We start from the raw sequence: 16,550 nt of genomic DNA, 5'->3' as shown, positions 1-16,550 counted from the left end.
TCCTAGGTGGGTCATTATGGAAAGGGAACATTAGCACCACTAAACAAACGTAAATTACTTAGATTTGTCATGAATTTATACTGTTGCAGATATATGGTTTATGTAGGTTTACTTCAGTTCAGGGATCCCATTGATGAGAAGGGGTGAGTTTGCAGCATTGAAATTTGCATATTATTTAAGGCAGATACTCTAATTGTATTGCAGAGGTTCCAAAAAATAGTTTCACTTTGCATTTACAAAAACAATCAGCATTCTGAATATAATCGTTTAACTTACTAAAAACTCATATATTGGTTGCAAGCTTTGCCCTTTTCCAAATACACCAATATTTTACAAAAATACATCAATTCGCACCAACATATTGGATTGCCTGTACTGTGCTTATGCCAGTGAAGTTTTTCAAAGACTTGTAAACCAACCGATACGAGCACAATGTTTATAAATTGCCATGCAATGCACACGCTAATACAAATTTTCAGTGGCACAAGTGCAATCTTTGTAATTCTATGCAAATTCGCCAACACTATCGTTTTGTTATGCTGCAACATTAAATGCAGGTGAAGCATTGACTTTAAACAATAGTGAATTGATCCTTCAACGTTTACGTTTCCACTAGCTCTGGTACCTGAAAAGTTATGTGAGATTGAAGTTAGAGGGACCTATTTACACCTTGCCCTGCTGTGCTACATTCTACCAGGGCACTCAGGAATGTACTTTGCTGTCATGTTTGACTATGTGACTACCACAGAGGTAACCAACAGACCCACGTCGGCAAGGTTAATAACTAATAATATGAGACATTGTCTTAATGGGCATCAGTGAACCCATCATAAAACTTTCATATAATACTTTAATAATGTAGTGTGCAACATATAATATCGCTTAGCAAGGATATTACCACAGAATACAGTTTGAACCAGGATAACACTTTACACATACATACCTGTATGCAGTATATGAATTGAATAAATAGGAATGTGTAAAAAGTGGTCAGTGCAGTGTGAATGCACAGTGATCAATCAATCGTGCGTACAACATTAAAAAAAAAATGATCACAATAAAAATATATGAACGGTGGAAGGAGCTCAAGGCGTTATGCTAACAGTAAGTGGAGAGTTTGTAATCCAAAAGTAATTGAAGTAGCGACAAACGTGGAACATCCTACATCACAAAATATCAGTTAATGAATGTCCTTTTCAGCCAGATAGTTGTCAATGAAGTTTCGCCCCATGCCATGTGAAAGGGTCATCGACAGGCCAAAGGTAGGATGTAACTGTGCACACTAAAGGTAGGAGCATTAAAAGGAAAGGGCCAGTTAAGTATAGTTAACTAAAGAGTCCATCAATATAAGTGAAAGATTAAAAAGTCATATCAGAGATACCCGATGATGCAGTTTGCAAGTTCCTAGAAGATAGAAAAGAGAAAATCATACACAAAAGCATGTAATTAATGTATGCTTGGAGTGTGTGAGACAAACTTGATGGTGTGCACACACAGCGACACAATGAGCTGCGTAGAGTAAAGTATAATTCTAAGGAAACACATTCATTCTGACATCAGTTAGTGTCGTGAAGGCCTTTTGGCTATGTAATAATAACGCATACACTGGTTGTGGTTACTGTCTCACAGGGGACTGTCTCAGCGCAGCCCCGTCTTTATTTATAGGCTCCCTCCGTGCCCCGCCCGGATGTACGGAGCACACTACAAAATATAGGAGAGCCCGGATGGCTCTCCGGCTAGCTACTACATCCCTCCCATGCTGTACTCCACACAGAAGAGACTTATTTATAGATATAACATAATCAAAATCAAACAACAGACCCCAAAGGTGGATTGTGACAGAGAAGATAAAGAAAATAAAGAAACAAAAGACAAACCAGGAAGACAAACTACAAATACAACCAAAAATGTTCACTTGACCACAGGACATATCCTCCTATCACCGATACCCGACACCAACAGTGCTCAGTCTGTAGATGACGACACTGAACTACAGTTCACAACTAATCTGCTTTACAGACAAAATCTTTCAGCTGACTGTTGGGGGCTGGGTTGGGGCGTAAATTATACCTTGCACTTTGAGTAAGCTAACCCCCATGTCCAGGATCATCACATGGCAGGGCTAGCGCAGCAGGCACTGCCACAGGGGCACTCGCAGTTTCTTCATGTCTGCTCGGTGAGACGCCCGTCGTTTCCTCCATCTCTCCTTCTTCTTCCACAGGGACAAAGATTCCGGCTTTACGAAAATGTGACACGTTCCTCGTAACCCTCTGTCTTCCTCAGGCAGCTGTTATCATTGCCCCTTGAATGCCAATGACTTCCCAGACTTCAGGTTCAAAGGTGTTCGGAACTTCCCTCCTCCCCTCTGATTGTTCACTACCACCCGATCACCTTCTCGAAACTCTCTATGCTTTGTTTGCTGTTTTTCACTGGCCTTCTGATTAGTAATTTCCCGGCGCCTCTGAGTGGCTTTCACATCCAACGCAGGTGGCTTCCAGTGTGGACCAGCTGGGAAACAGTCACATGGAGAGACTTTGAACATCAAAGTTGCTGGGGCACACCCAGTGGTGCTATGAGGTGTCTGGCGGTAATCACTCAGGAACTGTTGTAGACACTGCTCACCTTCTTCTCTTTGCTCCACCCCTATCCTGAGGGCCCTATTTAGAGTTCGCATAACTCTTTCAACATCGCCATTTGCCCGAGGCCAATACGGCATGATCTTGTGATGACGAATGGCCAACCCATTAAGGTACGAGCTAAATTCTTGCCCCTGAAACGGGCCCCATTATCAGTCCTGATCTCACCAGGGAGCCCAAATAACGCAAATGTCTTTTGGAGTACTGGCCGCACATTTTCAAACGCCGTAGATGATATGAACTCAACCACAGGAAACTTTGTATAGGAGGACGACCGTCAGCCACCCATCTGGAAAACTCCAAAAGTCCATGCTCACTTTTGCCCACGGCTTCAGAGTGGCAGGTTCTGTGACTATCGGCAACTGGGCGGTTCCGCAGATGTGATGATACAGGAGTGACACTTCCCCACCATTTCGTCAACTTGACTATCCATGCCAGGGACCAACACTTTGGAACACAATCTAACCTTTGTTTTTGCAGCACCTTGATGCCCCTGATGTGCTGGTTCTATCACTCGAGTCCACAAGCACTGAGGAAGTACGATCCGCCTTCCCCTCAGGATCAGTCCTGCATTATCGGTGGACAGCTCATCACGCACCTTCCACATGCCTTGCATAGTCACTTTATGTTCTGGGCTAGATACCTTCATCTTTTCTAGGAGGTGTTTCCATTTCCTGTGACCTAACACCTCCTTAACCTGGTTCAGTACCACATCATCCTTGGTGGCATTCACAATGTCTGTTATGAGAAGAGCGTTGGGACATGCGGACTGCACAACCATACTGACACAGACTTCTGTGCTTTCTTCATCTTGCTCTTGGTGGGAATCAAACGTTTTCAGGGAAGGGTGACGAGACAAATAATCCGCTGGGTTATTCAGCCCTGGTCAATAAATGACCGTGAAACGATAAGGTTGAAGTAGAACGGTCCACCGTTCAATTCGAGGAGGTGCTAAACGTGGGCTTCCTGCAAACAGTGAAAGTTAGGGATTATGATCAGTTACTACTTGAAATTCGTGCCCATAAAGATATAAGTGAAAGTGCTTGCATGCCCATCGAATTGCTAAGGCTTCCCGCTCAATCTGCGCATACCGTGTCTCAACTGCAGACAACGCCCTGCTGGCATACGCAACCGGAATCCACTCCTGATGTCTCTGTTCCTGAAGAAGAACGGCCCCAAGCCCCACGGGGCTCGCATCCACCACTACTTCCGTCCGCTTAAGTGGGTTAAAATAAGCCATGGTTGACTTATCCAACAATGCTGCTTTTATGTCTCAAACGCCTTGTCCTCAGCCGGGTTCCACTCCCAGCAGTGTTGTCCTTTTGTGAGCTGTCGAAGAGGCTCTGCCATCGTGGCAAGCTGCGGTATGAATCTCCCGCAATACGTGGCCATTCCCAAGAAACTACGTACGTCTGTTGTATTTTGGCGAATTGGGGCTTGATGAATTGCCTCAGCTTTGCGTGGATCCACTTGTAGACCATCCTTTGAAAAGATGTAGCCAACGAATTCTACTGACGTTTGATAAAACACACATTTCTTGTGGGAAGCGTCAGCCCCGCTTCAACTAGTCTTTGCAACATAGCCCTTAGATGGCGATGATGTTCATCTCTTGTCCTGGAGTGTATCAAGATGTCATCACACAAACTGATCACCCCCGGCAGCCCTGACAACGTCTCCCTAATGACATTCTGGAACACTTCGGCGGCCGAGGATACCCCAAAGCTCAGTCTCTTGTAGCGCCAGATCCCCACGTGTGTTGAGAAAGTGGTAATGTTTCTGCTATCAGGGTCCAGCTGATGATAGCCAGCGTTGAGATCCAGTTTTGAGAACCATTGCGCCCCATTCAGATCTGCTATGATGTCGTCCATGGTGGGTGTTATGTGTCTCTCCCTCCGGATGGCTTTTTTGGCAGGCGCATGTCAACTCAGAGGTGAATAGCTCTGGGCTGCTTGGGTTTTGGCGCTATCACCAAAGGCGAAACCCAGGGTGTTGGCCCATCTACCCTTTCTATGACTCCCGGTCCTCGAGCAGTTGTAGCTCTAGTTGTAGCTCTTTTTCCACTGCTTGCCGCAGATGGAACGGCACATGGCGATGTCTCAGAGCGACTGGGGCAACACTCAGGTCTATGTGGAGTTTGATGCACATCCCTTTTAGCCGTCCCAGCCCCTCAAAGAGCTGCGAAAACTCACTGATGAGGCGTTCCACCTGAGAGTCATATATTTGGCGGGCAAAGAATACCAACTCCAAATCCTCTGCGGTGTGACACCCCAACTGTGTGCCTCGATCTCCTGTCACCACATAGAACTTTGCTTGTGTCGAGCGATCTCCACTGGTTACTGACACCTCCACCGTTCCTTTCAGACGAAGGGGCTCCTGTCCTCCATAGTTGTATATCTTGGTGGCAGTCGGGGTCAGAGACGGTGTGGAAGTTAACTGTTGAAACAGGGTCTCATCCATCAAGTTAACTGACGCCCCGTGTCAATGAGTACTGATGCTAACGTGCTGTTGTCTTGTACGTTACTCATGGGAGGCAGTCTCTTCTTTTGTTGTCTCCCGCCAGTAAATGAAATTACAAAAATGTCCTCCTCCGCGTCTTCCTCAAAGACAGTTGCACCAGAGGCTGTACTGTCTCTCAACTCTTCAGTCTCTTTGGTTACAATCCAGACGTTGGCGTCCTTCCCCTTTTGATCCCCTTGCTTGTTCCTTTCGGACCTACACACTTTTGCAAAATGATTACCTTTGCCACAGCGATTGCAAGACTTTCCTTTTGCCGGGCATCCCATTGTTGCCTTGTGTTCGTACCCGCAGCTCCCACAGGCACGTTCTCTGGGTCTAAAGAGGTTTGGTCAGCGTCCTGGTGTTTGGCGTGCCTGAATGGCATCTACCTGCTCTTCTTTCACCTGGACTGGACATGTAGACGAAGCCGCTGCCAACGACTGACCTCGCACTGCCGCCATGGCGTCTGCCCGGACCGCTGACAGTTTGTGAGAGCGTGCAAGGATTAGAATTTCGTCGAGGGAGATACCTTGCTGTCACAGAATGAGCTTTCGTAGAGCGTTGGACCGGCACCCCTGGATAAACTGAGCCCTGATCTCTACTTGCTGGTTGAGCCCTCTACACGAACATGCTAACTTTCTTAATCGTACATAAAACATGTCCATTGATTCAATGTCCGTCTGTTGCGCCTGTCAAAGTTTGAAGCGCTCATAGTCTGAGTTCAGTTGGGGATCAAAGTGCCTGTTTAGAGCTGTTACAGCCGCATCAAAGTCAGATTTGTCCCTGGTGTCTGGGAGTGAATCGAACAACTTTTGTAACTCATCTCCGCCCATCAGCAACATTAGTGACCTGCGCACCGCTCCATCCGTTTCCCTTGTGGCACAGAAATAGTTGTCTAGTCGATTTAACCATAGGCGCCATCTTGGCGCCGCTGTGGCCGGATCAATCAGTTGGCTGAACGGGGGTAACGCTGTGACTGAGGAATGAACACTGTTGTTTAGTTGTGCCGGGAGCTGGGGATTTTCTTGAGGTGGCGCACTCATGCTGTTACTCTAAGTGTACACTGTCTGAAAGGCTACAGCTCTTGTGTGTAGCTTATTTTTCCAATGCTTCTCTTCCTTTTTTTTTTTTCAACTTTCCTTTTCTCTTACTCACTCCCCTTTTAATGTCTCTCCCACTGTTATAGTTTTCACTTTTCCCCTTCACTTTTTTTTCTTTCAGTGTGTAATATTTTATAGTCTTCACTTTTCTCCTTCACTTTTTTTTTTTTTTAGTGTGTAATATTTCCTCTTTAGAATGTCTTTTTTTTTTCTGCATTACAGTTTATTACATGTGGAGGGACACCGCCCTCAGCTGCCGTCGACCGCTCACTCTCTGGGCCTCCTCTTTCTGAGAAAACGATCGGCATTCAGTGTTGCCTTTACTCAGCAACAGACGCCTTGCGTCTCAGGACGCTCCTTTCCTGCCACATGGTGTCCCCCTTGATGCGCGCAGAGCGGGGCTCACCTTCCGGGTGGGAATCCTCTATTCTCCAGTCCTCTGGCCTCCGCGCGCAGAACAGGAGTCTTCGCCGTCTTCGCCACCATTGTTGGGGCAGGGCAGCACCTCCCAGACCACTGCAGCACCGCCCGGTCACGGCCGAACGAAGGCCACAGCCGCGCACCCGCTGCACAGCCCGGTCACGGCCGAACGAAGGCCACAGCCGCAGGACGCAGCACAGCCCTTCCGGCCAAGGTGAGACGCTGACAATACTCAGCTTATCGACGATGGTGGGAGAGGAACGGGGGCTTATTCACACTGCCTCGTACGCCGCCGTTAGGTGCTTAACTTCTCCCTTTTCTTTTTTTTTCTCTGTCGCGTGTTTCGCAATCCATTACTCAGCCACGCGGGTAAATTTGATATGCCGCACGTCGCCAATGTCGTGAAGGCCTTTTGGCTATGTAATAATGATGTATACACTGGCTGTCTCACAGGGGACTGCGTCAGCGCAGCCCCGTCTTTATTTATAGGCTCCCCGGATGCGCAGAGCACGCTACAAAATATAGGAGAGCCCGGATGGCTCTCTGGCTAGCTCTCTACAGTTAGGAAAGCAACATTAGTCTAAAGCCATTAGTGAAAACAGATCACAATTTTGAGGAATCTTAAAACAAAAACTTAAACATTTGGAGAACTGCAGCTTCAGCGGAAGGCTGCTGGATTGCCCCCCCCAACTGCTGTCTTTCTGCTTCCGTGACGGACACCAGCAAGCTCCCACAGAATTCAGGTAAATGAGTGGAGAAAAGAAAACCAATGTAAAGCTGCGCAGGAATCGATGTTGGGCTTCAACCATGGACTCCTGCAAAGGAAAGTGCAGATGGCCGCTTCCAAGTGAATCAAGAGTGCGGGCCACCCCCGAAAAGCAAATCGAGTAAGGTGTTTAAAAATTTGGGTGAAACCAGTTCTCAAAGAGGACCAGGCGCAGTAGTGATTTAGTTTGCAAGGAGAGCCAGGCCTGATTAGAAAGTATTGTTGTGGGAAAAGAACGCTTGAGTACGCACAGGCATAAGGCCAACTCAGCGGCCCCTGAGGGATACAGATAAGCTGGACAGCACTGACTTGGTGGTAAGTAAAGGAAGACAGTCCTGTCTGTCACAGCATGGATGTATACAATGGAGTATATTTTGGAGATGTGTATAAGCCAATTGGAATCGTATGTAAAGAGGAAAAATCAAAATAAGCACCTCTTAGATTCAGCAATAATGAAAACATTAAAAAAAAACTATGAAGCCAAGTGAATATTGAAAAAAGCCCTGGAAGGGCTCAATACATAAAAAAATAGGAAGGGTTATTTATGAAGCGAAGTGAACATTGAAAAAAGCCCTAAAGGGCTTAATGGGTTCAACACCTAAAAAGGGCTGCCATGGCTGCCTTCAAGACACAAGATAGATAGTGAAACTGACTTGAGGCACAAACATAATCATAAGTAGGTGAGTTCAGTAGTGGCCAATATCATTAGAAACTCAATGAGACAACATGAAGAAGACTCTAGACGTAGGAAAAAAGGCTGTGTCAGAAAGGGCGTGCAAACTAGAAATAGTGACCATTGCAAATAAGAACTAAATCAAATAGCCACCATACGGTTCCATCCATCTATGGAGTTTAACCCCTTATTAACAAAGTTCGGTCTTGAAATCCAACAACATTCACTCTTTGCTAAAAGTTGACTAATATTAGCATTCCTTTGAGGGATTTGGGGGGGGTGCAGATGAGCAAACATTTCCTCTGGCAGAACCAAATGACTAAATAAAGTGGAGCAAATGTTAGTTAGGCAAACCTGGTATTCTGAGTAGCCTGTCTGCCAAGCTCTAAACAAAGCCCCCAATCATATTCATTCAGATTGCAGCATAATCAATTCTTTGAGAAATGTATTCAAAACTTGCAGAAAAAAGCAGGATTTTACTTCAATATTACTTGGACTGGTTTGAAGTACATTTAAATGTTTTAAATGCACTAAATCTGGCAACCAGGACTCCTCACTTGTGTAACTATTTTCACAGACCGAATTTACAAGGGTCAAAGATTGGAAAGTAAAATGTGTTGGCAAAGTAAAGTTTTGGCCCGATAGGAATGGCACTGAAGTGCACATATTTTTAGGTGGATATGCAGGTGTGTTCAGGTAAAATGCTGTCACTCTCAGTGCAAGTTAGCTAATTGCTGAAGTGGGTGGACTCATTATGGGCGAGCACAAAGTGCTCCGTCCATTCTGTAATCTCTCTTTGGGCTTGAAACCACGCCCATGCCACGTCAGTCACTTACATTGGTCGTGGGCTTGCCTTTTAAAATCCGCTTACTTTCATTCGTGAAAGGCATGCATACGTGATGCATTTTCCGGTGTTTACCCCACCTACACAGCATCGGTAAAGTACCAAAAACATACGAGGCGCGATGTTTTCAGCCTGGAGACCGGACTATTTTATCTGTTTATTTTACACGCAGAGCGATCGCGCTGCTTTTTTTTTTGCTTTACAACGCTAATAGGTCTAACTTGAATAAATGCGAGACCCGTTGCATTGAAAATGCTTGTTTTTCTATGCTGTTGGTGTCGAAGCACAATGTGAATGACAGTTGAACCGAACCTTGAATGAAGAGGGCTGACTCACGCCCCTCTACATATGTATTTTTATCTTGTGTTTTTTTTGTTGCTTTTTTATTATGGTATGCGGCTGTCAAGATAACAAAAACCTGTTTCTAGGCCAGTCCTAAAAAGTGAAAAACACCCATTACCTTCCCCAGTAGAAAAGATATGCAAATTCAACTGATTCTCTACCCACTGTGTAGAACGTCTGAACTCCACAGTTATAGGTTCAGCATATGAATCCTCAGCTAAGTAGTACAGAATCTCTGTTGATAATGTTGCTCAGGGGCCGGACTGTTTGCTCAGATCCATGCAAGACCGATGTTTAAAGCAAACTCTAACCCTCCATAGACCGGGTCTCCTTCCCAAAGACCTGTGAGCCTTATGATAAATCTTTAAAGTGCCATTTGCAGTTTTGTTTATTAGATGCAGAGTTCCTATTCAGAAGGCAAAGCACAGGTCCAAATAACTACAGGGCTGTGATATTTCTGAGGTTTATCAAATAAGTAGGTTATTATTATATCATATTATTATATATCACATATTCAGCATTATTATTTTCACATTTTAGCCCAAAATTTAGCAGTTTGTATTGTACGTACTTGGCAAAACTGTACAATGCCTGTCAGATACTTGGGTACCAGTGACATATCAAAGGTGGTATGGACACTAAATCAATCATAGAAAAAGGGTCCCCATGTTGGTAGTAAAAAGCAACTATAATTTGAGTGCAGTGGAACCCTAATGCACCTGAGCCCCTGTGCCACTGCACTTGATGTACTAATGACAGCTATACCCCTTTTGGATATTTGAAATAAAAGATTAAAAAAAACATTATCTCTCATACATACATGCATGATTGAAAAGCAATATTGTAAGGAAACAAACTTTTTGCAGGTTTACCCCTCACTTTTGGCCTCCATTTTGACTACAAGATATTAGTCTAATCACTCTGAAATGCCTTGAGCCCTGCTATACAGGACTCAGTGCATGTGCTTGGACTCATAAATTGGTGTATGTTTGTTCTGCTTTCCTTCTCTTATCTTATGACGAGCTTACAAAACTTCTCTGGAATGCACTTCTTAGTTAAGACATTTATTATTATTATTACTTCACCACGAGGTTCCTGAAAAACGAAATGAGTAGGTTGGAAGCACATGTTTAAAAGTAGTTGCAGCAATGAAAGTAAAATATATCAAAGTACTTCTCAGTTGCAATGTACACAGCAAATACATGTGATTATATTATAGCATAACTTCAAAGCAAAGCATAAAAGTCAAAATTGCATCACCGTAGGGCCTATCACTCCGCTTCATCTTTCTAAGGGCTGCAAGTTGATGACTCTGGTTCAACTGCGAGAAAGAGATTTTCCACCCAAACGGGAGACAGGCAGCTGACGTCCGTTCCTGCCTGAAGTCAAGATCCTTCTCTCGCTGCTGCCCAGGGCCATCGTTAAAAGCAAAAATGCTTTCTCAGTGTGGGAACCGAATAAACCTGGAGAGTGGCCAATTCTCCAAACTTCACTCGTTCCCAGACTGGATTGAGAGGTGACCACAAAATATACGCTCTCTTATCAGCTAGGGTTTGGTGTGAAAAACATGTGGAAAAACACAGCTTGGAAAAACTCAGCTCATCTGCAATGTCTAACTCCACTTAAAGCCATTAGGCAGCTAACCTAAATACCAAATGTAATGTCTAATGCCATGTTAAAGCCAATAGGCAGCTAAACTGAATACCAAATGTAATGTCTAATGCCATGTTAAAGCCAATAGGCAGCTAAACTGAATACATGTAATGTGCTACTGGTGAACATTGAGCAACTAATATGCGCAGTGGTGAAACACAGTCGTTGGTCAAACACAATTAATAGCATAACACTCCACCCTATGACCAATGAATTTCTGTTTACATACCTCTTATTTCAAACAAAAACAACAACAAACAAAAACATTATAAGCAAATCAGATTTGAATGATAAAAGCAATCACTGTAAAGCAATGGAAGTGGATTAACATATTGATCTCATAACCTTTCAAATCAGATAAATCTACAATGAAAAGCCTGAAACTTATATACTACTGTATGATTGAGATAATAACTGATTGAGCAGTGTCTCTAAAACAGCAAGTTGATGTAGCATGAGTTCTACTCATGTAAAGGTACACAGTCCACCTGAAAGGTTTGCTGGAATGTAAGCGAAAGTCAGAGTTCCACATTAAAAAACACAGACAGTTAACTGATAAGGTTGCTTAGTTCCAGTGGAAGAATGTAATCAAACAAGTTGACAAACTTTATATTGATCCCATGTAGAACTTGAACTGAAGGCGCCAGTTGCACAAAATGGATCCATGGGGTTGGTACTTTAATCAATCAGGTTCAGGTTGGGGGTTCGGTCCCTCTCCTGTCCCCACACACACACACACCCGAAGGGAGACCATACAGCACACTCATGGTCTGTGGCGAGTCGTAGTAGGATCTACAAAAGAAAAAAGTATGTCTTTTCTTGCAAATAACATTTGTCATCTGAAATGTGCCATCCTTCTTCCTTTCCTTGTTTTATAATCAGCAGGACATTTTTGGGGCCCTTTGTTATGATTTCTGCAGGTTCTGGAGGGTCACCTGGTATTCAACCCACACCTTAGCACTGAGGTTTTTATCTGCTGCACCACAGCTTCACTTTCCTTGCACTGTCAGAAGGGTTGGGGCAGACTCCTTCTTTACCAAACCTCCATTCACTGCACTTATGACAAGTTGGGCAATTCTGTCTCCAATCTGTATGAATGGATCAGATTCTCTTCTAGTTATCAGAATAACTTTAATTTCGACTTGGTGATCTGCAGCAATCACTCCCCCTAAAACCTGATCAATTTGCCTAATCTGTCCTGGTAACTTTCCTCTCCCCAACTGATCTTTGACTGTTAGTGGGACAGATCTTTGTTGTGCGTGCTGACAATTAGGACAGTGCAAAATCACAGTTTTGATCAAATCTAGGGGAATGTGCATCTCTCTAATCTCTGCCCACCTGTAAGTGGCTTTTTTCTCCCAGATGTCCACATTTCTGGTGCACCCACTTAGCCATCCCCACTAAGTCAGAATTCTGGGTGGACACTTCTCTCTCTGAATTTTTCTCTTTAACATCTGCAAGGGAATTGAACCAGTTATGTACAAGCCATGTGGAAAACCAAACGGCTAAACCATTGGCAGTGAACCAAGAATCAGTGTAAAAATGACACATCTCAAGCAGCTCTTGCTTTAAACACTGACACACATTGTACAACTCTGTTCTTTCTCCTGTGGTAGACAAAAACTTTTCAGTAACTGGATTGCATAACACTGCTTTCCCTTGTCTGTTAGTACTCATGCATCTCAATGAATCATTAGTCAAACAAGCACGCTTTTTATCCTCAGGGGACACAAATTCAAATGGTGCACTCAATTTCACTCGTGACTCTTTTACCTGTGGCACTCCCTGCACCCTCTCCTCATCCTGAAAAGGGGCTTGTGACACCTGTTCATGTAGGGCTGCAGTGATTCTAGTCCTGTCTTGCATGTCCCAGATCCAGTGTATGATACTAGCCTCCTGGTCCTGTCCTATACTGTGAGATTTAGGTGAACTCCTCACCCACTGCATGCTTGATATTTCAGGTTTCAGAATTACATTGTCATTTAATGTCATTTGCTCAGTATTCACTGGAGCCCAATAACAAGTCAAAAGCTTAATCCTAAGTTCCAGGAGCACTCTTGTCCTCCCCTGTTCCTGACTTACATGTAAATCAGCGTTTCCCTCTTGCACTGCGCACAAATCTAAAGTCTGAATTATTTCATTTGCCAAATCAAAAGCACACAGCTGCTCATGTTTTTTCCTAGTTACTTTGTACCAAAGTGTTAAGATTTCACTCAGATGAGGGCTATACTGTTTCCAAAAATCAAACAAGCTCATGAAACTCAGTGTCTCTTGCTTAGTGCAAATAGTAAGAAACTCTAAAATCTTTTGTTTTACTTGTGACAACATCTGTCTATTTTCTGGATTCCACTGAATTCACAGTAACTGCACATTTTGCGGCAGTACTGCTGCCTTGCCTGAATTAATTTTAAACATCGTACTTTGCAAAAGCGGTCTGAAAATCACATTCTTAACTGTGTTCTCAGTGTAATCTGTTAAAGAATGCACTTCAACTGCCAAAAACTGTGGGCTGCTCTTTCGCTACGCTCTGCTCACACTGAGGATCACACTGGCCGCCCCCTTTTTTAACCTTCCCATTACTGGAATGGGAAAAGCCAGATTCTTCTGCAATAGTTTTATAGATTTCAGCATTATCTTGCAATAATGTGTTCTGGCTAATTTGCTCACGTAAATTCTTATTTTCATGTTCTAACTGCCTACATCTCTCCTGCATTTTTCTGTAAGCAGACAAAAGTATCCAAACCCTTCTGTCAAGAACAAAAGGAACATCATTTTTTTCAAAAGGCACGAAGCACTCATCCCAAGACTCACAAAGTCCTGATAAACAAGAAAACATGTTTCTCACAGCACCATAAGGCAGTTTAACGTCACATGCATTTTCAAACATGGTCTGCCGTGCTTCTTTAATTCTCTAAACAACAAAAAACAATTACACTTTTAAATAGTGTACTTCCAATCTCTAACTCTGACTCCCAGACTGCCGATTAATGCCAAAATGTTCCGCTTTCCTTCTCTTATCTTATGACTGAGCTTACAAAACTTCTCTGGAATGCACTTCTTAGTTTAAAGAAGACATTTATTATTATTATGACTTCACCACGAGGTTCCTGAAAGACGAAATGAGTAGGTTGGAAGCACACGTTTAGAAGTAGTTGCAGCAATGAAAGCAAAATATATCAAAGTACTTCTCAGTTGCAATGTACACAGCAAATACATGTGATTATATTATAGCATAACTTCAAAGCAAAGCATAAAAGTCAAAATTGCATCACCGTAGGGCCTATCACTCCGCACATCTTTCTAAGGGCTGCAAGTTGATGACTCCGGTTCAACTGCGAGAAAGAGATTTTCCACCCAAACGGGAGAACAGGCAACTGACGTCCGTTCCTGCCTGAAGTCAAGATCCTTCTCTCGCTGCTGCCCAGGGCCATCGTTAAAAGCAAAAATGCTTGCTCAGTGTGGGAACCGAATAAACCTGGAGAGTGGCCAATTCTCCAAACTTCACTCATTCCCAGACTGGATTGTGAGGTAAACACAATATCTACGCTCTCTTATCAGCTAGGGTTTGGTGTGAAAAACACAGCTTGGTCTATCATGTGGAAAAACACAGCTTGGAAAAACACAGCTCATCTGCAATGTCTCAACTGCAATGTCTAACTCCACGTTAAAGCCAATAGGCAGCTAACCTAAATACCAAATGTAATGTCCACTGCCATGTTAAAGCCAATAGGCAGCTAAACTGAATACCAAATGTAATGTCTAATACCATGTTAAAGCCAATAGGCAGCTAAACTGAATACAACATGTAATGTGCTACTGGTGAACATTGAGCAACTAATATGCGCAGTGGTGAAACACAAAGTCATTGGTCAAACACAATTAATAGCATAACAGTGTTTAATTGGCTTGTCCCCAGTTGGCATGGCTTCACTTTCTTATCTCTAGTGTACGGTACCAGGGGTATTTACGGTCTGTAAGCCGAGGTGTCTCTCCTGAACTGCAGCGCTAGTTGTTCTACCATGAGTAAGACAAGGTACAGCATGACTCCTAGTCTGCCACTGCAGACTGGAAGGGCAGTTTAGAACTGCTAACTCGACTTTGCCATTTAAAGTAATCGCAAAGCCCAAACCTCCTTTTTTAAATATTTGTAAGTCACCCATAGGGTAGGCCTAACAAGTCCTAAGGCAGGGTACTGTATGTTAAAAAGTGGAACATGCACTTCTACATATTCCAGCATTAACAACCCTGTATTGATGTTTTTATTGTGGAAAGGCTAGTAGCCCCATTGGCAAGTACAGAGTTACAGACGGACATCTCAGCATACTAACTTCTGAATAGGAATCTAAAGTTGGTACAGTAAAGTATCCAAAAAATCAGTGCATTAAATCTGATTTAATAGTTAAAACGAATTTAATGACCTGGTGGACAAAGTGCAATTTTAGAAGTTGCCTAAAGTTTCCATTGCCTGTTTAATGTTATACCGGGGGTCTGTCCCGCAAATAGCTTTCTGTCTTCTGGGGAGAAGTGCTAACGACTCCCAGGAAAGGAGACAATAGGGGCCTGAATGGAAGAGAGGTGTTACCTTCCTCCTGCAGGAAGCTACATGGTTCTTGACCAAAAAGCAGAGCTTCAAAGGAGACGCTGACTTTGAAAGGCAAATGGGAATCACTTGGGAGAGGGGCTGCTTTATTGTTGAGACAGGCTGGCACTAAGGACAGGGAAGGTGAGCCAGTTGTCAAACCGTTTTCCAGGGGCATGTAGCCCATTGTTGGCCACTCCCCTGGGTTGAGCTAAGGAATTCCGGACACAAAGGGGTTTTGCCATGATGAAGTGGGCAGAATGGTGCATCCTAGATAGCCAGATGCCACACCTCACAGGAAGTAGTCATCAGGAGGGAGGGAAGCCCTTTGGTTACGAACTGCCTCCAACCCCAGAGGGCTTTTCTGAGGATGAAAGGGGCTCTCCTGGAATCTAGACCTCGGATCTCAACTGGCCTGGAAGAAGGACCAAAGAAGGACTGCCCTACCGTACTGTGCAACCGGCAAAGTGTGGCCGCACCTGAGTGAACTGCACCTGCTGAAACTGGTGGCTAGCAAAGGGGACTGTGCCTCCTCTGTCCTGCTTGTGAAAAGGTAATTTCTGGAATCCAGCCAAAGCAAAAAACTCCCATGGTCAGTTGGCTGACCTCCTGCTTGCAGCACATGGCCACACCGTTTGAAGAAGCCGCCTGGGGCCAGTTGGTAGCCCAGAATCTTCACACCGCTGCCAACTGCCACCGTGCAGCACCATAGACCTGAACCTAATGCTCTAAGTTACACCCGAGTCCGCTGGACCTAAGAGATCATCGAAGTGCAGCTTGATCGACCAAAAGACAAGTTGTCACCCAAGGAAGAATTTGCCTGTGACCGTGATCCCGGACAACTGGTAGTCTAGTGGTGACTGGACTTCTGCAAAGACTGAGATGTCTTCGACATCAACCCCCATGTCCAGGGCTGCCTCGCCTTCTCCTTCAAACCGAGGAGTAGCCGCAGGAATTCCCCCTTGACTGCATCCTATCCACAGCATCCTTGAGCATCTTCACACTCCTGCATCCCTTGCACCAGAACCACCTCTATCGGAA

General features: G+C 44.2%; 1 protein-coding gene across 1 annotated transcript in view; it reads left to right on the top strand.

Annotated features, from left to right (window-relative positions):
- Positions 1–16,550, top strand: part of MYO3A (myosin IIIA) — a 1,274,985-nt gene that overhangs the window by 241,569 nt on the left and 1,016,866 nt on the right. The gene's annotated exons all lie outside the window — the stretch shown is intronic.

The sequence above is a fragment of the Pleurodeles waltl genome, chromosome 10 (genome assembly GCF_031143425.1).
Source record: "Pleurodeles waltl isolate 20211129_DDA chromosome 10, aPleWal1.hap1.20221129, whole genome shotgun sequence".
Classification (NCBI taxonomy): domain Eukaryota; kingdom Metazoa; phylum Chordata; class Amphibia; order Caudata; family Salamandridae; genus Pleurodeles; species Pleurodeles waltl.
Note: the sequence above shows the minus strand (reverse complement) of the source record. Positions and strands in the feature narration are given on the sequence as shown.